The sequence below is a fragment of the Bos indicus x Bos taurus genome, chromosome 18 (assembly GCF_003369695.1).
Source record: "Bos indicus x Bos taurus breed Angus x Brahman F1 hybrid chromosome 18, Bos_hybrid_MaternalHap_v2.0, whole genome shotgun sequence".
In the NCBI taxonomy this organism is placed as follows: domain Eukaryota; kingdom Metazoa; phylum Chordata; class Mammalia; order Artiodactyla; family Bovidae; genus Bos; species Bos indicus x Bos taurus.
This window is the reverse complement of record NC_040093.1, coordinates 24,122,666-24,130,419: the sequence shown is the minus strand read 5'-3', so window position 1 is coordinate 24,130,419 and position 7,754 is coordinate 24,122,666. Positions and strand designations below refer to the sequence as shown.

At 47.5% G+C, this 7,754-nt stretch overlaps 1 long non-coding RNA gene across 1 annotated transcript; it reads left to right on the top strand.

The window, feature by feature from the left end:
- Positions 1–922: 922 nt before the first annotated feature.
- On the top strand, positions 923–4,587 carry LOC113876616. The gene is made up of 2 exons (XR_003506542.1): positions 923–2,521; positions 3,287–4,587. It is a non-coding gene; the product is annotated as an uncharacterized LOC113876616 (long non-coding RNA).
- The last annotated feature ends 3,167 nt before the right edge of the window (positions 4,588–7,754 follow it).

Genomic DNA, 7,754 nt, shown 5'->3' with positions numbered 1-7,754 from the left:
TGACTGTCAGTGGAAATGATCGTTTATGTTAGTTTTGCAAATAAAGAGGAAAAAGGTATTTCTGGGCCCACCAAAATTGTTCTCAAACACTTGAATGGATACGTGGATGATGGCTTTTCTCAAACTTTCCTGTACTTTCCTGGTTGTAGAAAGATGGTACTCTCGCCTCTCTTCCCTTTCCCACTCCACGACACACATCACTTTCCCATCGTGGAATCTGTGGACCACCAAGACCAGAGAGAGCCTCAGGGTCTTTGTCAACCCCGTCCTCCAAGCTGCCACTTACAGTTAGTCAGAGTCATCTCTAGCTATAAAATCTCTTTGCTACCCCTCAACCAAATGCTAACTGAACACCTACTAAGTACTCTATGCATGTTAGTTCAGGTAAGAATAACCCAAAGGAGCCAGGCAACAAGTAGAGATGCTATAGTCAGGAATGTCAAAGTAAATGCCGTTGGCATTCAGAATGACCCCAAGACCTGAAAATCTTGGGAAATAAAGAAACAATTCCCTTTCCTTTGAGTACCTACAATGTGCCAGCCCTACGGTGTCGTTTACATGCCCCCAGTGAATCACACAGCAGTCAGTGGGGGAGGCCTGTTTCGTGATCTCCATGAGAAACTGAGGTTCCTAATAAACTTAGTAGCTGAGACTGAAACACACATCTGAGTATATAAGCCACGGAGCGTAAGGAAGGTAGACTCCCCAGGAGGAGAGGTGTGGTGGTTAATTTATATGTCAACATGACCGGCCATAGGGTGCCCAGAATAAAACATTTCTGGATTTGTCTGTGAGAGTGTTTCTGGATGAGAGATTAGCATTTAAACTGGTGGACAGTAAAGTAGACTGCCCTTCTCAGTGTGGGTGAGCATCACCCAATCCACTGAGGGCTTGGAAAAAAAAAAAGGTAGAGAAAGGAGCCATTTCCTCTTTTTTGTTACCTCACCACTTGGGCTGGGACATCTCATTCCCAGCCCTTCAGACTCCTGCCTTCAGACTGGGATTTATGCCATTGGCTCCCCTGGTTCCCAGGCCTTCAGACTCAGACTGAATCATACCATTAGTGTTCTTGGGTCTCCAGTTTTCAGACCAGAGATCCTAGGACTTCTCAGCCTCCATAATCATGAGAGTCAATGCCTCATAATCAACTAATACCTATCTATCTATCTATTTATCTGTCTATATCTATCTACCAATCTATATTTTATTTCTCCGAGAGGCAAGCCAGTGGGGCCATATAGGCAAGCTTCTGTGTGGGTGAATGCTTTCTTAGGCCTATTTGGGGGTCAGCTTAGAAGAATATGGATGTGTGTGTTTAAACAAATGAATGGATGAGTAGATGGATGGGTGGATGGGTGGTGGGTGGGTAGACGGATGGATGGAACCAGATTGACCAAAGCAGAGCTGGAGGTAGGGTTGGAACATTAAGCCTGGAAAGATAAGAGGGAGTCCAATCATGAAAGCCTTGAATGCCAGTTTTCGAAGCTTGGGTTTACTGAGGGTAATGCCTCCATGGAGGGAGGCATGACGGCTGCAGTGGGGCAAGGGGAGTAGAACTCCTGGCACAAGGCTGTAAAAGATGAGTTTGGGGGATCCCCTGGAAGTCCAATGGTTAGAACTCCGTGCTCCCATTGTCGATGGTCTGGGCTCAACCCCTGATTCCAGAACTAAGATCCCATAAGCCACATGATGTGGCCAAAAAGAAAAAAGATGAGTTTGGACCTAGGGACTGGAGAAAAGATTGCAGCCTAGAGGAATTACTGAGCACCATTTGTTGTGTGTCAGGAAGAGCTGAACAGGCATCCTCCGAAGTATTTTATGATCCTTCACTCATGTCATGCACACAAGAGCCTTGGGATGTGAGTGCGTTCTTATCATCTCCATACTATGACGAGGAAGCTGAGACACATAGAGGGTAGGAGTCCATCTGAAGTGGTCCACACAGTGAGGAGGGCTGATCTGGGAGTCTATGTGTGCAGTCTGGCTCCAGAGTCTAGCCCCTTGACTCCAGCACCCTGCTGGTGGGGAGCCAGTGGCCCAGAGGACAATGAAGGGGACAGGTGGGAGATGGGGGAGGGAAGGCAGAACCAGTAAGGTGCTGGGTTCATTGATGTTGTTCAGTCGCTCAGTCATATATAATTCTTCACGACCCCATAGACGGCAGTGCACAGTCTTTCCTGTTCCTCACTATCTCCCAGAGTTTGCTCAAAGTTTCCTAGATGATTGACATCACAGTATTGTCCATAGAAGCTCCAATCCACAGCCCTTCCTTCGTCTGACCACTGGGGCCCTGGTAGTTGTCAGAGCTCCTCACACTCCCCATCGGTGGGAAAGGAAGGGACATCCTTTCAGGCCAATTGCACAAGCCCTTCCTCTCTTTCTAGACTGACTGGCTGGAGCTGTTGCAGGGGACGACTTGTGTCCTGCAGCCCTGGTGGATGTTGATTTGCTGGTCTTGTCGTTTGGACTCTGCCTCTCCCACCTGCCACTGAAGACCTGTTGGAGTAGGTGACTGGTGCAGGTGAGACACACACAGGCCTTTCACACACACGCAACTTCTCCAGGCTTGGGGCTGGAGTTGGGTGAGAGGTGGTGGCAAAAAGAACACAGAGAGCTGAAAATGTCCCCCAACAGAGACAAAGCCTTTAACTCAAAGTGAGTCCCATTCAAGACAGGCATTTTGGGGACCGGCCCAGCCTCAACTATTAGTCAGAAGCTGATGTGTTGCAAAGGCCACTTCTGTGTCTCCAGATGCAGACTGTGGTTTGTGAGGTTTTCACCATCAGAGAGCGGGCAAAGGCCCCACCACCTAGCCTGACCTGCCTGCCCAGCCCTGGCATGGACCCCACTGCTCCCAAGAGCTGCGGTTAACCCCTGAGGTCTGTAGGGGGCAGGGAATGCCAGCCCTGACATAGATTCCACTGCTCCTGAGAGATGCTGTGACCTCAAGGACCCCCTGAGGTCCGTAGCGGGTAGGGGGTTGGATTACCTGTCCACCTAAACCATCATCTCCTGGAAGATCTCAATTCACTGCCAGGCCCCTGAAAAGGGATGATAGCTGCCAAAAAGATGAAGATGTCAGGTATGCAGGATTTCATACTTAATCGTCAGTTATTCATCATAACCAAAGGAATGATCACTAACATTTCTTTGTCAAAGTGAAGTGCTAGAGCCTAGTCAGTTTCGTCTGACTCTGTGACCCTTTAGACTGTAGCCCACCAGGCTCCTTTGCCCATAGGATTTCCCAGGCAATAATACTGGAGTGAGTTTCCATTTTCTTCTCCAGGGGATCTTCCCAACCCAGGGGATCAAATCTGTGCCTCCTGCATTGAAAGGCAGTTCTTTACTGCTGAGCCACCACCTGGGAAGCCCCCGACACATGGTAGGCCCTCTGTAAATGGTTGCCCAATGAAATGATGAATGAGCCAGTGAATGAAGAAAGACTTGGAGTCAGGGCCCCAGACCAGTCTAAGCTCTTCATGCCTTGTTAGATGGGCCCTCAGCAAGCCATGCCTCCTCTTAGGACCTCAGTTTCTGCAGCATAACCAGTGGGTGAATGAGGGAGCCCAGAGACTCTCTTTAATCCTCCTCGGCTTCCCTGCTTACAGCAGCCATAGTAGTTTTCCTCCTCGAAACAGGACACCAAACGGTTAAAGCACCACCCATCGTCTTTGATTTATGAAGTGGACGGCTGGACCAGGAAGCACAACAGAGACAGCCCTGCTCACTTGCAGGGGGAGGCCCCAGAGAGCAGTAATTCTGTGCACACAAAGGCGAGCGGCAGCCCTGGGCCTCGGTCATGCAAGAGATCTCACCCTGTCGCGTCCGTTCCCGGATGATGCCAGGGCCAGGGTCTGCTCCTGCTCTGTGCAAGGACAGAGGTGGCCTTGTCACCTGGCCTCTGATCCACCCAGCCCAGGACCTCAGCTGCCCACCCTTTGCCCTGGGAACCGAAGTGCAACCCTGCCCCGGTCACCGCCTAGTGCTGCCTTTCAGCATCTGCCAATCTATCAAGATTCAGCTACCGCTGTGAACCCATCAACTCCATGGAAAGGGAAAAAGGAACCCCTCACCACAGCAATTATTTATCCTGGCCTGAACTTCAGGTGACCTTTCCCAGTTCCACAGAAGTTGCAGTTGGGAGCACCTTGGTGGGAAGGTTTTTTTGACTCCCTTCTCTTTTTAACAAACACATTTTTTTTTTCCGTGACCCTGTTTTGCAAAATTTTCTTTTGCAAAAAGATCTTTGGGTGGTCCTTAAGCCATGACAGGCCTGCAGCCTTGGCCTCGGACAGAGAGCAGATTTTATGTGAAAGAAGTCGTTTAAAAAAAAAAAAAAAATCTGTGACTCACCCACAGGCCAGCTCACCCTTTGGACATAAACAGGGGCTGTTCTGCACCACAGGCTTTGCCGTGACCTGAGGGATCCAATATTGTAAACTCTGTGGCTGTGTGTTTGTACGTGTGTGTTCTTGAGTCGCAGGAAAATCCAGGCTGCAATAAGGGTTATGCGGGGTGTAACTCCCTGTGTAAATTTAAAGTGACCTAAGGGACATAATTACATAAATCTCATCATGAGACAATATACTTTTTATTTGTTTGAATTTTATTTGTATTGGTAAAACTGACCTGAAACTGACACAAGTTTATTAGAAAAAGGACTCTGTAAAAGCAAGTGGGCTGGTCTTCTTACTTAAGATGGATGTGCCAACTTCTAGTATGATTAGAGAAATGGATAACTCACTAACATCTGTGCAAACCACAATAAAAAGGGATTTAGTGTTACCCCAAGGAAGGCAAGAGAGGCTGTCTGTCCATTAAACGCTTTATTACAGTGCCAGCAGCTTTTTTCTAATTCAGTTATTCCTGCACAGCGTTCAGTACTCTGACTGCCTGTCATCCCACCAGACAGTGCTCGGGGCTGGGAGGTTTTGTGCAAGGTAGGTGACAATCAAATGAGCCACCGAGAAGAGAGGGGCGCCTGACCCTCATGAAGGATTAACTACAGAAAGTGAGTGTGATCATGTCACACCATTACTTAGAATTTTCACAGTCAATTTCTGAAAATATGAGATAAGTTCTTAAAGAGGCAGTTTTCTCAGGAGCTCAGCAGACCTGGTGGGGTTTTGTTAGATGCTGCATGGCAGGGAGCCTGGAGAAATGGGGCCCGCCGGTGAGGGAGGGTTTCTGCCTGTCCCGGGCTACCCCGTGTAGGGCACGCTGGAGCCAGGCCCTGGGGCCGTTTGCGTCCAGGAGTGATGCTTCAAGAAGGAAGAAGGGGCAGTGATGCCTCCTGGGGCCAGCACGCTCCTTCTCCCTCCTCCCCTACATCCGGATGTCCAGCCTCCCCTGGGGCAACAAAACTGTTAGGCATGACACTTTGGGAATCATACCAAGTGTGGGGTTTGTGAGAAGCACTTTCGGGTCAGCCGCCTGAGATGCTTGAGCTGATTTGGTGACAGGATAAACTGTTCACCTTCCATCACCTCTGTTCCACCTCTGCAACCTCCACCATGATCACAGTCAGCTCCAGAAGACTATATGCCCCTAACTAACACAGGCAGGGGGCACTGTGCCAGGAGCATCAAGGGTCCTGTTCCACCAGACCTCACAGTCTGGGAGCTAAGTAATCCACATACTCTAAAATATCCTATATTCCTGACACAAATACACTTGAAACATATGTAATGGGTCTGGCAAAGGTAAAGAGCAATGCAAAATAGCACAACATATTTTAGGGCCAGAGCTGAATCTAGTCCTCATTTATAGACTGGAGATCTGAGACACAGAGAGAGGTAGATTCCACCCGAGCTCGCCCGGGGAGAGCAGGGAGGGAGGGCTGGGGTGAGAGTTGTCCACTTCTGCTCCCGGTCCAATGCAGTTATGCTTACGGGGTCCCCACACAGTAGGGGCTTTCTGTCAAGCTAGACTCCCTTTGTATCTGTACATTTCAATGAGAAAAGTAAACCACAAACCCCTAAGCTTGGTTCTGCTAAAGTAATTTAACATCTGCTGCCACCTGAATCTAATTGAAACAATTCATTATCAAATTTACTGATCTGCTTAATGATTTTGTATTTCTCTCTCAAAATCACCTTCCGCCTTAGCTAGCCTATGTAAATTACTCTTCCCTTTAAATCTGAGTGCTTGCAGGGACCTGGGAGGGCTGATTCAGGCACTCTCACTTTAAAAATGGAATAACAGAGATTCCAGGTAGGGGTCGGAAGAACTTCGACTTTTATGAAGGTCACGTAGGAAGTCAGGAAAAACTTGAACCCCGTCTGTGGCACCCTGAGTGAGGAATGGTGGTTCACAGGGCATCTCTAAAGGCAAAATGAAGCAACAGAAAGAGGGGGTGAAAACAGGAGAAAGAGGAAGAAAATAAAAGGAAGAAGAAAGGGAAGATGGCAAGCTTTCTTTCCAAGCTGTGCATTTTTTTATATTTGCTCGGTGGCAGTCTGTTAAAGAAATACTTCATTGTCACTGAGCGCAGAGTCATTAAAGGCACCTTGGAAATTTGGACCCTTTTACTAGAATCAGGGCTTAAATAGCAACTTAATTTATTACACTTCTTGAGGCTGATGGCATTTTTGCTCTAAGGTAAGGTCATCGCAGTGGATCCCCCTCCCAGCGCTTCCCTGTAGAACATGCCAACGCAAGAGGCGTTTCCTCTTTACTTTCAAGTAACTGATTATTCAACTGCTAAAATGTAAGTCACATATGTATGGCGGCACGTTTGAGTCCACGGTGTGTTTCTAAAAGAGAGCTCCTTTATATCGGTGTGTAAAAGAGAGGAGAGAAAAGGGGGGAAACCCACGAATAAGCTTGTGAATAATTAGATCAGAGAGAGATGCCACCTTTTCTCAGTGTTGGAACTGTGAGGGGAAAAAGTACTAGCATATAATTGACATAATTGATCTAGTATTTTTTTCCCTTTTTGCTGCAGTAATTTTTATGCATGCCATTGTTGCTGTTATTATCCAGGATGTGATCTTGTGTGGTTGATAATACAGACTAGATATGAATACGGGTACGCACCAGCCAATCACGAATCGATAGTGTCTATTTCTGCATCACCAGGTGCTATCTCATGGGAAATATCCTCTTTTTTGGCAGGCACACAGAGCGCTGCATTATCTGTCATTTTCATTAGATTCAAGCTACAGCTGAGCCAAAAAGACTTAGTTCTAGCATATGTGCTCAAAATGGCCAAGCTGCGATTGTCCAAATTCACCCTTTCAGGATTGCATTACAACAACTGGAGCTAAAGCTGGAAATCAGAGTGAGCAAAAAGCCTGAATTCCATTTGGAAAACCACAAACACTGTAAGCTACTAAGATTGGAGGTTATTATCGTGATCACCTCTAAGGAGAAAGGAGACACTGACTTCCATCAGGAGGCTCATTTTTTAGCACCTCTTGGGTAGGGACGGAGGGTAGTGTCAGCCTGGATTTTGAGGCCTCTTAACAAAGAAAACCTGAGCTGTTTCATTCCCTTGTGGGCCTCTCAATATACCCTGGCCTCCTAGGATGCTGTGGATTCTGTCCCCAGGACTTGCCCTCAGCCAGCCAACTTTGAGTGCCCTAGGATGGTATCCATTGCTGGTTGTGTGATTAGTCTGGGTGCCATGAAAACCAATCATACATCCATCAGCAGACAACTCCTACAATAGTCTTGAGAGATGAAATAATCCAAGTCGTGAAGCTGGGTCTTCACACAAGTCTCCATCTATTGGATAAATGTAATGCTATATT